Raw genomic sequence first — 24,340 nt, 5'->3', positions numbered from 1 at the left:
AGTTGTTTCTAGGTTTTTATTTTTAAACTTTCTTAGTAGTACAGTTTTTTATGAACAGTTTTTAAAACTCTATGTTCATTTAGTTGATGTGATTGATCTCCAAGTGCTTCTTTTTTTCTTACTAATGGTATTTTTATTTTCATGTATAATGGGTTGGGGCCCTTCCCCACTTAATCTAATAAAAATAAATAAAAATAGCCACTAGTGGATATGTATTCATGATTTTTGGTGGTGCCATTAGTTGAAAAACTAAGCAACAAACTATAGTTGTTTTCTCCATTAAAAATATAGGCTATTGATTAATATCTATTGTGATAGTTTGAGTGTCATTTTCTTAGCAAAGAATCACACTTCCTATGTCAACAAAGCTTATTGTTGCACATTTTTATTTTGTTCATGATATGAGGGAAGATGCAATGGTGAAATTGGAGAAAGTAGACACTTTGGAAAATGTTGCAAATGCATTGATAAAGCTAGTGAGCATTGGTAAATTCAAATGGTGTTTGGAGTCTATGGGCCTCATGAGTACTAGTAACTTTAAAATAATGTTGTTTTCATTGACTCAAAGGTGTTGGACAAGTGGGTGAATGTTGGGATTGAGGTGTTTGAGCCTTCCCAAGTCCTAACACTTACTTGAAATAAAATTATTTAATTATTTATCCTAAGTTTATTTGATTATGTTATTTCATTTTATGTGTACCCTATTGTGTCATTTATTGAAGTGGTAACTTGAGTTGTCATTATACATGTTAATTGGCATGCGTGACATGGTTCCTACTTTTTAGGAGGTAAGCCTCACACTTTGTATGAATTGACTGGAGTCATGGTTGATACTTAACTCATTGAATTGTCAGTTACTATTAGCAATTCATTTTTCAAGGAGGGGTCAATTTTGGAAGTTACTATTTATAGGTAGAGATATATATTTAGGCATATTCTATTTTATGTTTGAGTGATATGTTAAGTGGATGATTTGTAGGTGTAATTAATATATTATAAGTTACACTTTGCATGTGCAATTGAGTTAACAATTGGTAGGCTCCAATTTTGCGTGTAGATGTGCTAATTCAATTGGATAATTGCCATTTTTCATGTGTAGTTATTTTTAATATCTTTCTTGTGCATCTTTAGTTTTGGGTATATCATTTTGGACACATCCATTTTATGCATTGTAATCTCATATAATATTGAGCATTTGTATTTAGATTAGTATGTTGTTGTATTTTGAAGTGCCATTATGCTATTGAAATTACTCTAGAATAGCGTTGAAGCTTTCAAAGGCTCTTACAAGAGCATAGCTCTACAATCATATTATAGTTTTTTTAATTGATAATGCATTGAGCTATTCTTTGGAGTGGGGGGTTTTTCATTGAAAATGATTTTCCCCACATGTGATATGTTATATGTTATTCTATTTTTGAATATCTTTTATGTTATATTGAATGTGTGTCTAAATTTGTAACTATTATAGATGTTAGAATTTTTTTGCACTATTTCCTTTTCATAAATTGGTGTAAAAAAGTGTTTTACATGGAATCAACTTTTAATTATTGTAACATTTTGAAAAATTTACTCATGTAGAAAAATAAACATTTTACATATTTATCTTGTTTACAAAGAACATGATAAGCTACCTAATTTGTAAGCTCCATTCTCCATTAAAACCCATTGATCTTGGGAATAAAAGAATATCTTTAACATAAGAGTCTAATCATCATAACTCTTACCAATGATGAGAGCTACTTAACATTGTTTATTATAATTCAACTTTGAGAAGAACATTAACCATTTGCTTAATAAATTTTAATCATTTCTCAATCCAAACCCTGACACCGGATTGTTGGAAATATTAGGTGTGCTCTATTAGGACCGGAGGTTGCTAGGTGGGAATTGCTATACACAAGGCCTGTTCTAATATTTCTTAGCTGGAACAACAAAAAAGCCGCCTCCTCCTCGTCGGCTTCTCTTATGACAGTCGGTGCCTAGGAAACGCTATTTCTTTTCCTTGTTTCCAACATTGGTAAAAAGCCCAAATCTCTTGTTACGGCCTTGTTCTTGAAGTGAACTATGGACAACCATGACTAACGCCGTCCACAGAAGTAACGCCAGGCTCAAAAGATTACAAACTGTAATTAAAGCTGTAAAAGCATCTCACACCGCCGACTTGGGAGCACCTGTGAAGATTGGGCAACACCTTGGAGAATTCTCCATGACAATGGGCATCGGAACCGCACCACGCAAAATGATTGGAATCGTTGACACAGGAAGCGATCTCACCTGGACACAGTGTCAACCCTGTACTAACTGCTCCTCTCAGCCCGATCTCATCTTCGAACCGGCCAACTCTATCACCTACAACAAACTCTCGTGTTCTGCTCCCCTCTGCTCTGCCCTTCCCACCAAAACGTGCATGCCAGACTGCGGGTATCCGTACTCCTACGCAGATGGGTAGGAAACTCACGCTGTTTTTTCGAGCGAGACATTTACCATGTGGGACAGTAGCGGAAAGCAGCAGTCCATCTCAGGGTTGGCATTTGGGTGCAGCCATGAAACCCAAGGAGACGGATATAATGAAGTGGACGGTCATGTGGGGCTTGGACGAGGTGGCCTCTCGCTCGTTTCGTAGATTGGTTCCACTGTAGGATCGAAATTCTCTTACTGTCTCACTCAAACTCTGAAACAAGTCCTCTTTTCTTCGGCAGCGCAGCTGACTTGAAAGGAGCCAATATCAAGTCTACGCCGATGGTAAAGAACTCCGCCCGCTCGGACCTGAACACGCTCTATTACATCTCTGTGAAAGGAATCAGCGTGGGGATAACCTTGGCGAACATTCCAAATGAGACGTTGGATATTAGAAATGATGGAAGTTGAGGGTTCATCATCGACTCGGGCGCCACGCTGACACATCTATCACCCGAGGCCTTAGATGCAGTTGCGCAGGTTTTGAATGTTGCACCCGGCTTGATCTTAGTCGACCGCCATCCTCCCGAATTTAGTCTCTGCTATTTGGTGCTTCAAGGAGTTATTCTTCCCGACATTACATTTCTTTTGGAGGGAGGTGCCGATTACATTGTGGAAAGTAAATACAATTTTTATCAGGTTCTGGAAACAGATTTTCTGTGTGTGGTCATGGTGAAACAGGAAACTGAATTAGCACCGCAGGTACCTTCCATACTCGGAAATTTTCAGCAGCAGTGTTAATTATGGGTAGCTTGGATAGCTGTTCGTCCTTACCCAGAAATAACAGCATTAGTTATGGGTAGTTTTGGACAGCTGTTCGTCCTGACCTAGAATTAGAAAATGGTTGTTTTTGTCAAACAAGTGTTGTTAGGATAATAACAATTGTTATTTAATAGTGGCTCTTTTTAGGTGACACCTCATAGCCAAAATTAGTAATTGGTTATTGAGTTGTCTTAATCTCAGCCGTTGGTTTGAATTAATCTCGGCCGTTGGTTTTCCAATAGAGTAGTATAAAAAGGGGTCATGGGTCATTTGGAAAACAAGAAGTCTTGAGAAGAATTTGCAGTGATAGCAAATAGTCTTGCAGTGTTAGCAAGAGGCGCAGTGATAGCGTTGATATAGCAGTGGAGGATATCAACAGGAGATATTAGGAGTTTGTCGGAGTTCTGCCAGTAAGAGGCAAGGAATTCTTTTGTAATTCTTATATTGCTGAAGATTAATATATTTTCCATCTGTAGAACTGGTTTTCCCTTAGGGGTTTTTCCAGGGACGATTGTCCAAAAATATTGTGTCCTTGTGTTGCTTATTTCTTTCCGTATTTTTAGTAAAGTTGCAGTTGTGTTATTTTTCGATATTCAACTGTAAATTTATTTTCAGCAGTTAAATAATTTTTATGAGATAGGAGATTAGTAATCAGTGACTGCAATAGAATTTCTACATGGTATCAGAGCTTTGTTGAGGGTAGAAAAGGTTTACCCTAAGCAAAGGAAAGAAATTTGAGTTTGACCTCTTTCGAGTTATTGTTTTCCTTTATTTCTTTGAGATGGCCTCAGCAGGTTTGAGAGATCAGGACAGATTGGATGGTGCCTCAAATTTTGGTGTCTGGAAAGCCAGAATTTCTTTATTGCTGGAAGAGAATGGTATCAAGGAATATGTTACCAGTACTGTAGCTGTACCTACAGATCCAGTACAACTTGCAACATACAAGAAGGATGATGCCAAGACGAGGAGGATAATCCTTGATGGTGTCAAGGACCATGTTGTTCCACATATCGCAGAGTTAGATACAGCGAAGAAGATGTGGGACGCCATTCTAAATTTGTACCAGAATGCTACCACTAACCGGAAGCTGATTCTTAGAGAAAAATTGAGGAATACCCGGATGAACAAGGGAGAAGATGTTACAAGTTACCTCACCAGGCTTAGACTTGTCAAGGACGAGTTAGCAGCTATTGGAGATAAGCCAAATGAAGACGAGCTAGTAAGAATAGCCCTAAATGGGTTTTTTAAGCAGTGGGATGTCTTTGTTCAAGTTATTAATGGACGAGACACCTTACCAAGTTGGGATCGACTTTGGAGTGATTTCACTCAGGAGGAGCTTAGACTAAGCCTTGTCAATGGAGCCAACAATAAGAGTCAGAAAAGTGAGGTAGAACAAGAAAATGTTGCCCTAGCGGGAAAGGGGAAAACAAAGAAGGGATCTAGCAAAGGAGCAAATTCAAAAATTGAAAAGAAGAAGAAGGACCTATCTAAGGTCAAGTGCTTTGGTTGTCACGAGTTTGGCCACTATGTCAGCGATTGCCCACAAAGGAAGAAAGATAAGAAGGGAAAGAACCAAGTGGCAGCTTCAACAAGTGCAGAGGAGCTCTCTAGTAGATTGGAGGATGAGTTTGCACTCATAGCCTGTATGATTAGCTCAACCTCACAGAGTGTCTGGTATATAGACAGTGGGGCGTCATTTCATATGACAGGAGTTCGAGAGTACTTCTCTAGCTACAAGGAAGAGAACACCAGAATCCAGATCTCTATGGGGAACTTGTCCAAGCTCAACTCAGTTGGGAAAGGGACTGTTCAGCTTCAGAGGGAGAATGGAAAGGTAATTCCTCTTCATGATGTGTTGCATGTGCCAGACTTAGGTATGAATTTGGTTTCTGTATCTGTCCTTCAGGATAAAGGGTATAATGTTCTCTTTAGAGGGATGCATGTTTTGTTTAAGCATAAAGATTGGAAATCACCCGTATCTATTGGAGTTAGGAGTGGTCGCCTTTATAGGTTATAGTTTGATACTCCTAAGGCACTCATGAGCAGCAGTAACCCTAGAGATCTTGGAGAGCTATGGCATAGGAGGATGGGCCATATTCATCATGGAGCACTTAGATTGCTTCGTGAGACAGTGACAGGTGTTCCAGAGGTGAGCACAGAGGATGATGATGTATGTAAGGGATGTGTGTTGGGAAAGTTTGCGAAAGCATCTTTTCCAAGGAGTGACACCAGATCTACGGGTGTTCTTGATCTAGTACATTCAGATGTATGTGGACCAATATCGACAAAGTCTCTCAGAGGATATGAGTATTATGTTACCTTTATTGATGATTTCTCCAGGAAGACCTGGATATAATTCTTGAAGACCAAGGATGAGGTTTTCAGTCGCTTCCAAGAGTTCAAGGCTCTTGTGGAGAACTCAACAGGAAGGAAGATAAAGGTTCTTCGGTCAGACAATGGAGGCGAGTACAAAGGAAATGACTTCTAGGATTTCTGTACCAGAGAAGGAATCAAGAGAGAGTGGACTGTTCCTTACAATCCATAGCAGAATGGAGTTGCTGAGAGGAAGAACTGTTCTATTTCGGAGGCAGCAAGGGCTATGCTACATGACCAGGACATGCCCCGCTACTTATGGGCAGAAGCGTGTAGTACAACAGTCTACATTCAGAATAGGGTTCCACACAAGGTACTAGGGAAAATGACACCAGAGGAGGCTTTCACGGGGAAGAAGCCAGATGTTGGTCACTTCAGGATATTTGGGAGTTTGGCATATTGCCTTATTCCTAGAGACACACGTACCAAGTTAGATCAGACTGCAGAGAAGGGGTACTTTGTTGGGTATAGTGAAACTTCAAAGGCATATAGGATGTTCATTCCAGGGACCAGAAGAATTATTGTCAGACGTGATGTCAAGTTCATGGAGGACAAGGCGTTTAGAAGATCCAGAGATTTGCCAGTAGATGATCGGAGTGAGCAACCAACAAAAGCTCCAAGTCTAAGTCAAGGACAGCAAAGCTCAAGTACAGTTACTAGTACAAGCATAGACTCAGGTAGTGAAGATTCACAGAGTATGGAGCAACTGGTGCAGCAGGATATGCATCTAGATGATATAGAGGTTGATATTTCATCCTCTACAGTTGGCAGTAGGAACCATGAGGTTCAAGACATACAAAGGGATACTCGGGAGTCTGTGGGAGCTCCTAGGAAGAGTACAAGACAGAGGAGACAACCAGCCAAGTTCAATGACTATGTCGCATTAGTCAGCCAGTTGGTAGATAGTGAACCTTCCAGCTATCAGGAAGCTGCAAAGCATCAGGTATGGCGAGATGCTATGGTTGAGGAATATAACTCAATAATGCAGAATGATGTATGGGAGGTAGTGCCTAGACCAACTGATAGAGCAGTAGTTGGATCACACTGGATCTTCAAGATAAAGCATGGTGCAGATGGTAGCATCGAGAAATATAAGGCGAGGTTTGTGGCCAAGGGGTTCTCTCAGAAGGAGGGAATAGACTATGAGGAGACATTTGCTCCTATGGCCAGGTATACTTCTATACGAGCTGTAATCTCATTTGCAGCACAGATGGGATGGCAGATCCATCAAATGGATGTCAAGACAGCATTCCTTAATGGAGAATTGAAGGAGGAGGTATACATAGAACAACCAGAAGGCTTTGTAGCACATAGCAAAGAGACCCACGTGTGCAGATTAAAGAAAGCCTTATACGGACTCAAGCAGGCTCCCAGAGCGTGGTATGAGCGCATTGATACATACTTGCAGGAAATGGGCTTTGTGAAGAGTGAGGCTGATGCGAACCTCTACTACTTGGTGGTTGGGGGTGAGGTTCTCATTCTTGTTCTATATGTGGATGACTTGTTTCTTACTAGTGTGCTAGGACTCATAGAGGATTGCAAGAGGGACCTTGCAAAAGAGTTTGAGATGAAGAATTTGGGACTTATGCACTACTTTCTAGGCATGGAGGTGTGGCAGACTGATGGAGAGATTTTCCTTGGTCAAGGGAAATATTGCATTGAAATCTTGAAGAGATTCGAGATGGAAGATTGCAAAGCCATGTCTACACCCATGATCACTAATTGGAGGAAGGTAGATGCATCCAAGGAAAAGGATGTTGATCCCATCCTATACATGCAGCTGATTGGTTCGCTCATGTATTTGGTCAACACCAGGCCAGATATAGCCTTTGCAGTAAACTCTCTTAGTCAGTTCATGGTAGAGCCAAAGAGAGTGCATTGGACGGTGGCTAAGCATGTGTTGCGTTATCTTCATGGTACAGTTGAGTACGGGATCAGATATGTTCGAGGTGAAGGTATCAAGTTGATAGGCTATACTGATGCAGATTGGGCAGGCAGTACAACAGACAAAAGGAGTACTTCAGGATGTTGTTTCAGCCTGGGATCAGGAGTTGTTTCTTGGTTTAGCAGGAAGCAAAAATCTATGGCCTTGAGTTCATCAGAAGCAGAATACATAGTAGCCAGCATGGCGATGTGTGAAGCTATATGGCTTTGGAAGTTGCTAGTAGCCTTGTTTGGTCAGAAGGTTGAGACTACGGTGATACACTGCGACAATCAGAGTTGCATCAAGTTGACTAAGAATCCAGTGTTTCATGATAGATCGAAACATATAGACATCAGGTATCACTTCATCAGGGATTGTGTACAGAGGGGGATTGTTCAGCTACAGTACATACCTACAGAGGAGCAGGTAGCAGACATTCTAACAAAGGCATTGGGGAAGGCAAAATTCATCTTCTTTAGAGATAAGATGGGTGTCATGCAGAACAACTTCCTCGCTAAGAGGGAGTGTTAATTATGGGTAGCTTGGACAGCTGTTCGTCCTTACCCAGAAATAATAGCATTAGTTATGGGTAGTTTTGGACAGCTGTTCGTCCTGACCTAGAATTAGAAAATGGTTGTTTTTGTCAAACAAGTGTTGTTAGGATAATAACAATTGTTATTTAATAGTGGCTCTTTTTAGGTGACACCTCATAGCCAAAATTAGTAATTGGTTATTGAGTTGTCTTAATCTCAGCCGTTGGTTTGAATTAATCTCGGCCGTTGGTTTTCCAATAGAGTAGTATAAAAAGGGGTCATGGGTCATTTGGAAAACAAGAAGTCTTGAGAAGAATTTGCAGTGATAGCAAATAGTCTTGCAGTGTTAGCAAGAGGCGCAGTGATAGCGTTGATATAGCAGTGGAGGATATCAGCAGGAGATATTAGGAGTTTGTCGGAGTTCTGCTAGTAAGAGGCAAGGAATTCTTTTGTAATTCTTATATTGCTGAAGATTAATATATTTTCCATCTGTAGAACTGGTTTTCCCTTAGGGGTTTTTCCAGGGACGATTGTCCAAAAATATTGTGTCCTTGTGTTGCTTATTTCTTTCCGTATTTTTAGTAAAGTTGTAGTTGTGTTATTTTTCGATATTCAGCTGTAAATTTATTTTCAGCAGTTAAATAATTTTTATGAGATAGGAGATTAATAATCAGTGACTGCAATAGAATTTCTACAAGCAGAATCTGCATATTCTCTACGACAATCATAATGAAACGATCTCTTTTAGTCCTGCTAATTGTGGCGAGTTATCTCAACCAAACTTCGATCAACAGTTTCAGGTTTCAGGATCGCCGACCTCGACTCCGGTGCTCCTCACCTTCATCGTTTCCTTCATATTTTCTTATCTTATTTCAACACTTCCTTTCTAACGTATAAGCATTTCCATGGAGTAGACATGCTTTGAAGATCAATGTGCTGCATAGTTTTTTCGTTTTTGTCTTTAATTCTAATAATGAAAGCAATGCATGTCAAGTGCATGCATGTACAGGTAAGCTCTGTTTTAGTTTTTAAGCTTTGTTTTAGGTTTTTAGTTTTTTCTTTATCTCTCACCTGACCTTGTAAAGCAGGTCAGTTGTCTATAAACAATTAATATAGGGGAAGAGTACCAATCGCTGAAATAGTTCCAATAACCGTCACCTTAATATCATGTTGACCCCCCAAAACATTAAAAAAAAATTGTCAGTACATAAAAAAAAAAATACCAGTAAATATTTATTTTAACACCAATACATGTTCACAAATGAATTAGTAGTTGAAAACCAAAAAGTAAAAAAATAAAAACAACTACTGGTACATTTCCTATTTTAATACAAAATATCTTGTACTTGAATAATAAACATTTTTATTTTTTTTAAAACTTAATGTTTACATTTGCCACTTTATGCAAGTGGTTTAAGAGTACAAATGTACTCCAATTACAATTACATATGCACAACTATTGGTGCATTACATGACATAAAAACAATCAATTGTAAACTTCTTAGACACTCAAAGTGTACATTCTTCCAAATATCACTTCACAGCTTCAAGCATTAAATGGATCTGTATTTGGTACCTGCATTTGCAACAACTAGTGTAAGGCTCCCCAATATCCAAGAATTTGCATAAAATCCAATTTTAAAAACCAAGTTTGATTCAAAGTAGGGAAGAAAATTGAACAATTTGAAGCAATGGAGGACTGCATATTTAATATGACATGACCGACTGTTTCCCACAAAAATTCAAATTTGAAAATAGCTAGCTACCACAATCAAATGCATTGCACATTCGAATTATATTATAAGATAGAATTTTCCATGTCACTTTCACTAAAATCCAATTCATTGCATATTCCTGAGCTCTGCAAATACCCTCTGCACATTCCTTACTCAAGGACGCACATTCAGGTTGGTACACACAAAGTAACTAAATTCCCTCTATTCAATGAATACTGTTAACTAAATGCTATAAATCTTTCAATTCAAATTATACTGTTTTCAATAAACCAGCATTTCTTTCAATATAGTCACTGTAAATAATATAAACTAGCATTTCTTTCAATATAGTCACTGTAAATAATATCAACGGCCATATTGGATGTCCAATGATGGTTTACCTCCTTCCTAGCTGCATTATGCTTTGTCTATTGATGATTTCTTTGTATGTGGTTTACAATTTCATTTCAATGCTCTCTTACACTTTAATAATGTCAAAATCCTCACAAAGAATGTTTAATAACGCCAAAATCATCACAGAGAATGGCAAAACAAATGAATATCTTTTCGTTTTCTTCGAAACCCCTTCATTATTTATCATTTCCTTTTATGAGTGCGCTATTAAATGATGTCTCTATGTTTATAATGCCAAAATCATTACAGTGAATACGAAAAAAAATTGATTATTGTTCATAATTGTTCGAAACCCCTTCATTATTTATCATTACAACAATGTGTATGCCTGATAGTATTACTTACAGTGACTATATACTGGCTATATATATATATATACACACACACACACATATACACATATATATATACATCATGTCAGATAACTTTTATTAGAAAGTTTAAAATGGGTGGTAAAAAAATATGTTGAACTCCCACTATCTTTTTTGCCCAAAAACATAGGGAAATGAAGATTTTTTGTGGCATTTTTATTGTTTGCTCTGCCTTCAATTTGTTAATATACTCATTGTAAATAATATTATCAGGCATACCATGTAGTACTTCCAATAAATTTTATATGAGAAATACAACAACACCATTCAACCATTTACTCATTTGAGAAATGAATCTGCATCTTCATACTATATCAACAATATCCACTTTTTAATCACATCACAGTTACATCTTCCACTCATGCATCTCATGCTTGTAGTTTCTCTCCTTGTTATATAATGTTTCAAGTTCTGTACCTATGTTTGTGTGTGTCTACACACACACACACACACACACACATCACAATTACATACTGAACTCTTGCATGGCTTTTTGAGTTCTCTGGCTATATGGTTATTGTTTATATTTTGATGCATACAGAAATAGAGACACAATACCTTTTTTCTTGTTGAAAGATGTTCAATGACGAGTTACGGAAATAGATTTGTTTTTCATCATTTATCTCAATGGCATTGAGGGTTTCTTTTCAATGATCTATCTCTCTCTATATATTTATACGGTAGCATTTATTTTTTGTTGAAAGATGTTCAATGATGAGTTACATAAATAGATTTGTTTTCCATCATTTATCTCAATGGCATTGATGGTTTCATTTCAATGATCTGTCTCTCTATATATATTTATAGGGTAGCATTTTTTTTTGTTGTTGAAAGATGTTTAATGATGAGTTACAGAAATAGGATTGTTTTCCATTATTTATCTCAATGGCATTGAGGGTTTCATTTCAATGATCTGTCTCTCTCTATATATTTATATGGTAGCATTTTTTTTTTGTTGAAAGATGTTCAATGATGAGTAACAGAAATAGATTTGTTTTTCATCATTTATCTCAATGGCATTCATGGTTTCATTTCAATGATCTGTCTCTCTATATATATTTATACGGTAGCATTTTTTTTGTTGTTGAAAGATGTTCAATGATGAGTTACAGAAATAGGATTGTTTTCCATCATTTATCTCAATGGAATTGAGGGTTTCATTTCAATGATCTGTCTCTCTATATATATTTATACGATAGCATTTTTTTTGTTGTTGAAAGATGTTCAATGATGAGTTACAGAAATAGGATTGTTTTCCATCATTTATCTCAATGGCATTGAGGGTTTCATTTCAATGATATGTCTCTCTCTATATATATTTATACAGTAGGATTTGTTTTTGGTTGAAAGATGTTCAATGATGAGTTACAGAAATAGGATTGTTTTCCATCATTTATCTCAATGGCATTGAGGGTTTCATTTCAATGATCTGTCTCTCTCTATATATATTTATACGGTAGCATTTTTTTTTTGTTGAAAGATGTTCAACGATGAGTTACAAATATGCAATGGAGGACTGCATATTTAATATGACATGATCAACTGTTTTCCACAAACATTCAAATTTGAAAATAGCTAGCTACCACAATCGAATGCATTGCACATTCGAATTATATTATAAGACAGAATTTTCCGTGTCACTTTCACTACAATCCAATTCATTGCATATTCCTAAACTCTGCAAATACCCTTTGCACATTCCTTACTCAAGGGTGCAGATTCAGGTTGGTACACAGAAAGTAACTAAATTCCCTCTATTCAATGAATACTATTAACTAAATGCTATAAATCTTTCAATTCAAATTACACTGTTTTCAATAAACCAACATTTCTTTCAATATAGTCACTATAAATAATATAAACTAGCATGTCTTTTGATATAGTCACTATAAATAATATTAACAGCCATATTGGATGTCCAATGATGGTTTACCTCCTTCCTAGCTACATTATGCTTTGTCTATTGATGATTTCTTTGTATGCGGTTTACAATTTCATTTCAATGCTCTCTTACAGTTTAAAAATGCCAAAATCCTCACAAAGAATGTTTAATAACGCCAAAATCATCATAGAGAATGGCAAAACAAATGAATATCTTTTCATTTTCTTCATAAACCCTTCATTATTTATCATTTCCTTTTATGGGTGCACTATTAAATGGTGTCTCTCTGTTTATAATGCCAAATTCATTACAGTGAATGCGAAAAAAATTGATTATTGTTCATAATTATTCGAAACCCCTTCATTATTTATCTTTACAATAATGTGTATGCCTGATAGTATTACTTACAGTGACTATATATTGGCCACACACACACACACACACATACACCATGTTAGACAACTTTTATTACAAAGTTTAAAATGGGTGGTAAAAAAATATGTTGAACTCCTACTATCTTTTTTGCCCAAAAAACATAGGGAAATGAAGTTTTTTTGTGGCATTTTCATTGTTTCCTCTGCCTTAAATTTGTTAATATACTCACTGTAAAGCGGGAAAATCGAACCCTAGTTGTTCTCCCCTCCCCAACTCCAAGGAGAGAGAAGGGAGAGTCACTAGGGTTGATGGTTTTCACTTAGGAGAGACTTTACATTCAAAAGAGGGGTTGAAACCCACAAGATCCAATCCCACACAATGCAAGATTGGATTCTAAATGAGTTTCAAGGGTTAAGACATCAAGGATACCCTCTTTTGTAAAGAATGTAGATAGAAAGATTGAACTAGGAATGCATGTAAAGTAGGAAAGATTCACTTATAAACAGAGATAGGGATATGAGATGAAGCTGCGGACCAGGAATTAGCAGTAAAATGTCGAGACGGTGTTGTTCTGCAAATTTGAGCGAAAGTTGACGGGACGATGGTGCCCGGCATGCACACGGTCCTCCGAAAAATCCGCAAAACGAAGGGGGATCTGTTCGTCTCTGCACAAGGATTCCAGATCTTCAATTACAGCCGCGTACCTGCAACCTACACACAGAAAAGAGAGGACGATTGGGGGGTTAGGGATGAGGGGTTTGCCTTTAGGTCAAACCCCAGTTTTGGAATTAACCATGGAATGAGAATGCTGTAAATGTAAATGTTTGTAATGTAAACAAGTACTGATACCTTGTTGTAAGAATGTTTGTATTATTACATGCGAAGGTGTAATGTATGTAGTATGTTGTATGTTGTATGTGATCTCCTCTTCAATGGTTGAATCCTTGTCTTGAATGCAACACTTAGCCTTGAATGGAGACTTAGAATGCTCAATTGCTTGAAGGAATGCTTGAATGCTTGAATGTTTGAATGTTTGAGTATCGCTTCCGCGTCTTGTACACATATGTCCTTCCTTCCCCAAATGGGAGAGGAAATGTAGTTTATATATTTGTCAATTAGGGCTGATAGACTAATTTTCCCAACCTTAGGCCGACCAGGAAACATTATTTTCCAATTTGCAAACTTAAAGACCCGAAGCCCCATAAGAGACCGGGCCCAAAATAGGGCCAGGGACCAGGGCGTTGGGCGCCATGGTCCTGGGGGACCAGGGCGTTGGGCACCCTAGTCCTGAAGGACCAGGGCACTGGGCACCATTGTCCCACCTCCCGGGACAGCAGGGTGCAAGGAGGATCAGGCCAGGGTGCAGAAAAATGCAGTTTTTGATGTCACGAACAAGTTTCGGGGTCTCAATTTAGGTTCCGTGTTGCATCGCCATCGTGAAGACCCAAATGCCGTCAAAATTGCAAGTGTCGCAATTTTAGGACGCTACAATTAGTCCCCACTTTAGCGGGAGTATAAGCGTACGCTCATACTTCCGGTAAAGTACAAGGAAACAACATTGAAAAACTTTCACCATGTCAAGGAGGCAAGATACACCAAGCCCCCAGTGGACTAAGGATCTTATGACTTCGATTGACAAAGTAAAAGGGAAGATCACGAGGGAGAACCATGACTATCAGTAGTAAGGTTCCCTCACTATGAGTCATGCAAGAAAGATATCAAAAATTTTCCAGGCAAAGCTAAATTTGTCAAGAAATTTTCAAGTATCTTGAAAAGATATGGACGGGATGTATGCCCCCCTACGTTAAAGAGATCGCACACGCCTCACCGGGGGTGATTGCTTTAAGGTAGTGATACATATAAGAGATGAGAAAGGAGCACGTTATCACAAAGATTTAGCCCCCAAGTGTGAGATAAGCCCAAGGATAATAGACACAAAACACAAAGCACAAGGTGACTTCGCTTTCCGCAGGGTCAGTATGTTGTATGATAATTCATGTATATCATATGTATGCATGCATAATTGTTCTTCATTCCCCAATCAAGGAAGGTCACCTAGAAGAAGGGAACACATGTGTCTTTTGAGTCAACATGAGAGAGACCAAAAGAGATCTCAATGTTTTGCATCGTCCTCAAGTAGACAACACTAAGGACAACAAATAGAAGAATGAGAATAACACATAGAATAAGTAACAAAAGAGAGGAGGAGAGAGTCTGCTATGCTAATGAACTAGTCTAGCACGTCATCTACCCCCCGATCTTGCTGATCAATATTTCGGGAAGGTAGGAAACACGCTAGAGGAGGAACATCCAACACAGCAGATGGAGCTATCACAAGATCCAAACAAGGGCTATGTTCATACCCCAAGCCACGGTGTTCTTGTCTAGGAGCTAGGATAAGTGCTTTAGAAAATTCGTTAGATAGATGGTTATCAACATCAACATATTCATATTCACTATTAGAATGAACAGGAGTAACATTTTCATCATGAATAACATTTTCATGTATATCATCATCAAGATTTATAAAAATAGGATCTTTAACTCGCACTGGATCAAGACCATCATGCACCTTATGTTTAGGAGATTTCAGCTCAATCGTCGGCTGAGGAGAAAATGGAATAATATTGGCTGAAGGTGTTTTTGGGGATTGCAAAGTTTGAGAAGCAGCTGCCTGAGCTCTAAGACGAATGCTTTCGTCAGCGTTCACGTGCAGAACGATTCCGTCTAGTCTTAGTAGGAAGTTGAGAAGATTGAGGAGGAGGAATGTTCTCATCCTTTTCACTTGGGTGTTTAGGTTGTGGTCTCTTAGGTTGAATAATAGGAGAAGAGGAAGGTCTCTTCTCTCCATAAGAGGAAGGAGGAGGAACTGCTCCATATAAGGGAGGAATATTCGGTTTAGGAAGGAGACCAAGTCCATCATGACGAGGGGGTATAGGTCTACTTTTAGGAAGTTTATTAGATATAGGCATAGTCACATCCATAGGGATGGGTTGGGAATCTTCTTGAGGAAAGACATTAGTTTTATCTTTCAAAGGAAGAACTTCCTTCTCAAGAATGATAGGAATGTCAAGTTTGGGTGTTCTAGGTTCACTTAGAGATAGGATCATATCTTTTTTCCACTTTTGATAAGATTTAAAAAGATGATCACTTCGCAGAGGAAGAGATTGGAATTGTTTAGGCCAAAAATAATCAATAGGAACGCTAGAAGTTCTTTCAGCTGGTTTAAAGAGACTATGATTGATAGTAACAACTTCACCATTATGGGGAAATTTCAAACACTTGTGAATAGGAGAAGCAATAGCTTTCATGGAAGATAGCCAAGGATAGCCTAGCTTCGCACGAAATTGTTCGGATGATGGAATAATAGCAAAGTCCACATCAAGGGATTTGTTATGAACCCCAATAGGTAATGTAATAGAACCAATTGCAGGAGAAGAAAATGCATCAAATAGTTTCACAACCACATTTGTTTCATCATAGATCACTTGATTCAATTGCAAAGTAAAAAGAAATTCTTCAGTAATGACATTAACCATACAAGAAGGATCAATAAGCACTCCATGGCAAGGTGTATTCTTGACTTTTGCAACTATATATAAAGGACCATCGGGTGCCCTGATAGTTTCACTGGAATCAAAGGTGATGGAAGGTTCTTTAGGGATTTTCTGCTGCTCTACAAAGTTAATCACATTCAGAGTCATGGACACAAGATCATCAGGTGAGATAGAGGAATCAGTAGTATCAATCGCATTAGAGGTATGAGAAGGCAATGGATCAGTAAAAATATGAAGATTTTGGTTAGGAGGAGCTACAAATGTGTTGCCTTTATCATTCACTCCAGAAACAGAAATAGTATTATTATCAATCAAATCTTGAATTTTACCCTTTAAAGCAAAACATTTTTCAGTATCATGCCCAGGATGACGATGAAATTGACAAAAAGATTTGTTATCAAAATAGGGTGAATTAATCTTTGCAGGGTCTATTTGCCTTATAGGAGGAAGTGTAAGCACATTTTGTTCCAATAACTTATTCATAATACTATGCAATGATTCATTCAAAGGAGTGAACTTTCTTTCTTTCTTGAAAAACTTAGAAATAGGAGGCACACCTGAAGTCGCATTCACATTGTTGTTGATGATGTTTTCATTGAATTTAATGGACTCTCTGTTCGTCTTAAACTTCCCAAATGGTTGTTGACTACTATCACCCTTATCACTCGGAGCCATAGGACTTGCTTGTTCCATTTGACTCACAGTCAGTTGATAATTGTGAAGAGTTGCGTACAACTGTTGGAAAGAAGTAAACTCAGAAAACAGAAGTTTTTCTCTAATATCTTTCTGTAAATTAGAAATAAAGATTCTTTGAATATCATTGTTAGGTACTGGAAAAGAAATTTGAGCATACAAATGCTTATATCTACCAATGAAATCAGTCACTTTTTCTTTAACACCTTGTTTACAATGCATTAAATCAATCAAAGTAACTTTAGGACCTATATTGTTTTGAAATTGTTGAATGAAAGCATTTGCAAGTTGTTCGAAAGAAGTAATAGAATAAGAAGGCAACAAACAGTACCATTGTAGGGCTTTATCTCTTAATGTTCTAGTAAACAGTTTTGCAAGCAACCTTTGGTCATAAGCAAAATCACTACATATTGTTTGAAAGGTCTTAACATGTGTTAGAGGATCACCCTTACCATTATAAAGCTCCAAATGCGGAATTTCAACATGTTTAGGGGGGATAGCTCAAACAATGTCAAGAGAAAGTGGGCTCGCAACATCAAATGTGGGCACACTAAACTTAGATTGATTCATAGAGGCAATTTGTTGCTGTAAAGAAGAGACAATTTGTGCAAGATTGTTAATGGTCGCTTCAGTCGAAGAATTCATATTAGCCGTGTTAGATTGTGATGGAGGTGTTATGTTATTGAAAGAAGGTAGACAGTAAGGTGGTGGGACGCTATGATAGTTAGTCATAGGAGATGATTGGAAAGGAGGAACACTACAAGGAGGAATGGAAGGGTTAAATAAATTGCCCCCTTGCATCATGTTCATTTGCGGAGATATAATAGGAACACTCATTGAAGGAATGAATGAAGAAGTTGGATTGAATGAAGGAAGATGATTGATTGAAGAAGAAGGAATGCCCCCATGACTAGTGATCATAGGAGGAATGTCTTGTATTGAAGTAGTCATTATGTTTGATGTGAAAGTAGGTATACTAGCAATAGGAGTTGTCAAAGGAATAGAATGATTAACTTGAGTAGGAGGTTGTGTATAACCTAAATTTTCGGCACAACTTTTCATCGGCATCACATTCGAATCCACAATGTGTGCAATACCATGCAAAATATCAATTCCATTCTTATCACTTTGAACCATACGCTTTAGACCCTCAATTAATGAAAGAGCTTGACTATCGGGGTATTCTTGAGACATCCATTGTCGAAAATCATCAAATTGGTTATCCAATTTTGAAAGTTGTTCTACAGAAACCTCATGGAGAGCTTCTTCATCATTAAGAGGATTAGAGGAATTACCCATGTCCTCGTTAAAAAGGCCATTCAAATTAGGTTCCATCTCCTCGGTAATTACACCTTGGAAAGATTTAATTCTAAGGCTTCGTCTAACAGGAATAGTGTAAGTAGGGCTTATTGTTGTAAAACTCATGCACTAAAGAGAGAGAGAAGATTTTGAATTTTAGAGGTAGCAAATTTCAATAAAATCAACCAATCTCCTAGATTTAAGCTGTTAAATGCAATCAGGACAATCTCCCAAAATTTTAGAAAAAATGTCCGGGACCGTGGCGAACGGAGTGCACATGGTCCTTGCAACTTTTTTCGAAATTTTCTGGGATGAAATTTATGATGATTTTAAAGCCAATCTGAAAAAATTGAGTGATTTTATGATCTGTAGATAGGCCAACTTAAAGTTGTAATCTCAAAATTGAACCCTACCAAGATTGTTGAAAAATGTAAAATTTGAATTTTGAAAAAGAGGGGGAAACTGAAATTTTGAATTTTATGATTTTAGAGGGAATACTAAAAGCAAGGCAGGCTTTGAAATTTAAAAGTTGACTCGATTTCATGCAAAATTCGAATTTGAAAGTGGAAATCAAGGTTGTTGCAATTAAACACTTAATTTCAAAAGTCACAAATTGTAAAGATTTGAATAAAACACTGAAATTTCGAATGAATGCTAACACACTTTTCAGATTTAGGACTGTAAGAAACACAATTTTGATATGAATTTCAATTTCAACAATTTTTGAATGATTAGAAGGCTCAATCCAAGCAATCACTAGACCAACTTTGACTTTAATTTTGAAAGTGTTAAAATTGATAAAATCAGCCAAAATTCTGGATTTTAGCAGAAAAATACAGTAAGATCTAGCTCCCAAAATTTCGGAAAAAATGTCGGGGACGATGGCGCTCAGGGTGCACACGGTCCTCGCAACTTTTTTCCAAATTTTCAGGGATGAAAGATATTGTGATTTTATTGTGGAATCCAAAATTACAGCCGATTTGGAGGTGTTTTGATCAGTGAAATTATCAGTCAAAGGTTGAATCAAGAAGGTCTTAAAAATTAGGGTTTTGACATTTAACCACTTAATTTTTAGAATTAAAGCACAAATATGAATTGACAATTTGCAATAGAAGGGTAGATCTGTGTAAAATGGAAAAATCGAACCCTAGTTGTCCTCCCCTCCCCAACTCCAAGGAGAGAGAAGGGAGAGTCACTAGGGTTGATGGTTTTCACTTAGGAGAGACTTTACATTCAAAAGAGGGGTTGAAACCCACAAGATCCAATCCCACGAAATGCAAGATTGGATTCTAAATGAGTTTCAAGGGTTAGGACATCAGGGATACCCTCTTTTGTAAAGAAATGTGGATAGAAAGATTGAACTATGAATGTATGTAGAAGCAAGAAAGATTCACTTGTAAACAGAGATAGGGATACGGGATGAAGCTGCGGACCTGGAATTAGCAGTAAAATGTCAAGATGGTGCTGTTCTACAAATTTGAGTGAAAGTTGACAGGACGATGGCGCCCGACGTGCACACGGTCCTCCGAAAAATCTGCGAAACGAAGGGGGATCTGTTCGTCTCTGCACAAGGACTCCAGATCTTCAATTACAGCCGTGTACCTGCAACCTACACACAGAAAAGAGAGGACGATTGGGGGGTTAGGGATGAGGGGTTTGCCTTTAGGTCAAACCCCGGTTTTGGAATTAACCAAGAAATGAGAATGCCGTAAATGTAAATGTTTGTAATGTAAACAAGTACTAATACCTTGTTGTAAGAATGTTTGTATTCTTACATGCAAAGGTGTAATGTATGTAGTATGTTGTATGTTGTATGTGATCTCCTCTTCAATGGTTGAATCCTTGTCTTGAATGCAACACTTAGCCTTGAATGGAGACTTAGAATGATCAATTGCTTGAAGAAATGCTTGAATGCTTGAATGCTTGAATGCTTGAATATCGTTTCCGCCTTTTTTCCATCTTACCAAAATGGGAGAGGAAATGTAGTTTTTATTCTTGTCAATTAGGGTTGATAGACTGATTTTCCCGACCTTAGGCCGACTAGGAAATATTATTTTCGAATTTGCAAACATAAAGACCCGAGACCCAAAAGAGATCGGGCCCAAAATAGGGCCAGGGACCAGGGTGCTGGGAGCCATGGTCCTGGAGGACCAAGGCGCTGGGTGCCCTAGTCCTGAAGGACCAGGGCACTGGGCGCCATGGTCCCACCTCCTGGGACAGCAGGGTGCAAGGAGGATCAGGCCAGGGTGCTGAAAAATGCAGTTTTTGGTGTCATGAACAAGTTTCGGGGTCTCCATTCAGGTTCAATGTTGCATTGCCATCGTGAAGACCCAAATGCAGTCGAAATTGCAAGTGTCACAATTTTATGACACTACATTTAGCCCCCACTTTAGCGGGAGTATAAGCGTACGCTCATACTTCCGGTAAAGTACAAGGAAACAACATTGAAAAACTTTCACCACGTCAAGGAGGCAAGATACACCAAGCCCCCAGTGGAATAAGGATCTTACGACTTCGATTGAAAAAGTAAAAGGGAAGATCACGAGGGAGAACCATGACTATCAATAGTAAGGTTCCCTCACTATGAGTCATGCAAGAAAGATATCAAAAATTTTCCAGGCAAAGCTAAATTTGTCAAGAAATTTTCAAGTATCTTGAAAAGATATGGATGGGATGTATGCCCCCTTACGTTAAAGCGATCGCACATGCCTCACCGGGGGTGGTTACTTTAAGGTAGTGATACATATAAGAAATGAGAAAGGAGCACGTTATCACAAGGATTTAGCCCCCAAGTGTGAGATAAGCCCAAGGATAATAGACACAAAACACAAAGCACAAGGTGACTTCGCTTTCCTCGGGGTCAGTATGCTATATGATAATTCATGTATATCATATGTATGTATGCATAATTGTTCTTCATTCCCCAATCAAGGAAGGTCACCTAGAAGAAGGGAACACATGTGTCTTTTGAGTCAACATGAGAGAGACCAGAAGAGATCTCAATGTTTTGCATCGTCCTCAAGTAGACAACACTAAGGACAACAAATAGAAGAATGAGAATAACACATAGAAGAAGTAACAAAAGAGAGGAGGAGAGAGTCCGCTATGCTAATGAACTAGTCTAGCACGTCATCTACCCCCCGATCTTGCTGATCAATATTTTGGGAAGGTAGGAAACACGCTAGAGGAAGAACATCCAACATAGCAGATGGAGCTATCACAAGATCCAAACAAGGGCTATGTTCATGTTCCGAGCCACATTGTTTTTGTCTAGGAGCTAGGATAAGTGCTTTAGAAAATTTGTTAGATAGATGGTTATCAACATCAACATATTCATATTCACTATCAGAATGAACAGGAGTAACATTTTCATCATGAATAACATTTTCATCATCAAGATTTATAAAAATAGGATCTTTAACTCGCACATGATCAAGACCATCATGCATCTTATGTTTAGGAGATTTCGGCTCAATCGTCGGTTGAGGAGAAAATGGAATAATATTAGTTGAAGGTGTTTTTGGCGATTGCAAAGTTTGAGAAGCAGCTGCCTGAGCTCTAAGACGACGCTTTCATCGGCGTTCACATGCAGAATGATTTCATCTAGTCTTAGTAGGAAGTTGCGAAGATTGAGGAGGAGGAATGTTCTCATCCTTATCACTTGGGTGTTTAGGTTGTGGTCTCTTAGGTTGAACAATAGGAGAAGAGGAAAGTCTCTTCTCTCCATAAGAGGAAGGAGGAGGAACTGCTCCATATAAGGGAGGAATATTTGGTTTAGGAAGGAGACCAAGTCCATCATGACGAGGAGGGATAGGTCTACTTTGAGGAAGTTTATTAATCATAGGCATAATCACATCCATAGGGATGGGTTGGGAATCTTCTTGAGGAAAGGTATTAGTTTTATCTTTCAAAGGAAGAACTTCCTTCTCAAGAATGATAGGAATATCAAGCTTGGGTGTTCTAGGTTCACTTAGAGATAGGATCATATCTTTTTTCCACTTTTGATAAGATTTGAAAAGATGATCACTTCGCAGAGGAAGAGATTGGAATTGTTTAGGCCAAAAGTAATCAATAGGAACGCTAGAAGTTCTTTCAACTGGTTTAAAGAGACTATGATTGACAGTAACAACTTCACCATTATGGGGAAATTTCAAACACTTATGAATAGGAGAAGTAATAGCTTTCATGGAAGATAGCCAAGGATAGCCTAACTTCACATGACATTGTTCGGATGATGGAATAATAGCAAAGTCCACATCAAGGGAATTGTTATGGACCTCAATACGTAATGTAATAGAACCAATTGCAGGAGAAGAAAATGCATCAAATAGTTTCACAACCACATTTGTTTCATCATAGATCACTTGATTCAATTGCAAAATAAAAAGGAATTCTTCAGTAATGATATTAACCGTACAAGAAGGATCAATAAGCACTCCACGGCAAGGTGTATTCTTGACTTTTCCAACTATATATAAAGGACCATCAGGTGCCCTGATAGTTTCACTAGAATCAAAGGTGATGGAAGGTTCTTTAGGGATTTTCTGCTGCTCTACAAAGTTAATCACATTCGGAGTCATAGACACAAGATCATCAGGTGAGACAGAGGAATCATTAGTATCAATCGCATTAGAGGTATGAGAAGGCAATGGATTAGTAAAAATCTGAAGATTTTGGTTAGGAGGAGCTACAGATGTGTTGCCTTTATCATTCACACCAAAAACGGAGATAGTATTATTATCAATCAAATCTTGAATTTTACCCTTTAAAGCAAAACATTTTTCAGTATCATGCCCAGGATGACGATGAAATTGACAAAAAGATTTGTTACCAAAATAGGGTGAATTAATCTTTGCAGGATCTATTTGCTTTATAGGAGGAAGAGTAAGCACATTTTGTTCCAATAACTTATTCATAATACTATGCAATGATTCATTCAAAGCAGTAAACTTTCTTTCTTTCTTGAAAAACTTAGAAATAGGAGGCACACCTGATGCCGCATTCACATTGTTGTTGATGATGTTTTCATTGAATTTAATGGACTCTTTGTTCGGTTTAAACTTCCCAAATGGTTGTTGACTACTATCACCATTATCACTCGGAGCCATAGGATTTGCTTGTTCCATTTGACTCACAGTCAGTTGATAATTGTGAAGAGTTGCGCACAACTGTTGGAAAGAAGTAAACTCAGAAAACAAGAGTTTTTCTCTAATATATTTTTGTAAATTAGAAATAAAGATTCATTGAATATCATTGTCAGGCACTGGGAAAGAAATTTGAGCATACAAATGCTTATATCTACCAATGAAATCAGTCACTTTTTCTTTAACACCTTGTTTACAATGCATTAAATCAATCAAAGTAACCTTAGGACTTATATTGTTTTGAAATTGTTGAATAAAAGCATTTGCAAGTTGTTTGAAAGAAGTAATAGAATAAGAAGGCAACGAGCAATACCATTGTAGGGCTTTATCTCTTAATGTTCTAGTAAACAGTTTTGCAAGCAACCTTTGGTCATAAGCAAAATCACTACATATTGTTTGAAAGGTCTTAACATGTGTTAAAGGACCACCCTTACCTTTATAAAGCTCCAAATGTGGAATTTCAACATGTTTAGGGGGAATAGCTCGAACAATGTCAAGAGAAAGTGGGCTCGCAACATCAAATGTGGGCACACTAAACTTAGATTGATTCATAGAGGCAATTTGTTGCTGTAAGGAAGAGACAGTTTGTGCAAGATTGTTAATGGTCGCTTCAGTCGAAGAGTTCATATTAGACGTGTTAGATTGTGATGGAGGTATTATGTTATTGAAAGAAGGTAGAGAGTAAGGTGGTGGGACACTATGATAGTTAGTCATAGGAGATGATTGGACAGGAGGAAAACTACAAGGAGGAATGGAATGATTAAACGAATTGCCCCCTTGCGTCATGTTCATTTGTGGTGATATAATAGGGACACTCATTGAAGGAATGAATGAAGAA

The sequence above is a fragment of the Cryptomeria japonica genome, chromosome 3 (assembly GCF_030272615.1).
Source record: "Cryptomeria japonica chromosome 3, Sugi_1.0, whole genome shotgun sequence".
NCBI classification, from domain to species: domain Eukaryota; kingdom Viridiplantae; phylum Streptophyta; class Pinopsida; order Cupressales; family Cupressaceae; genus Cryptomeria; species Cryptomeria japonica.
Note: the sequence above shows the minus strand (reverse complement) of the source record.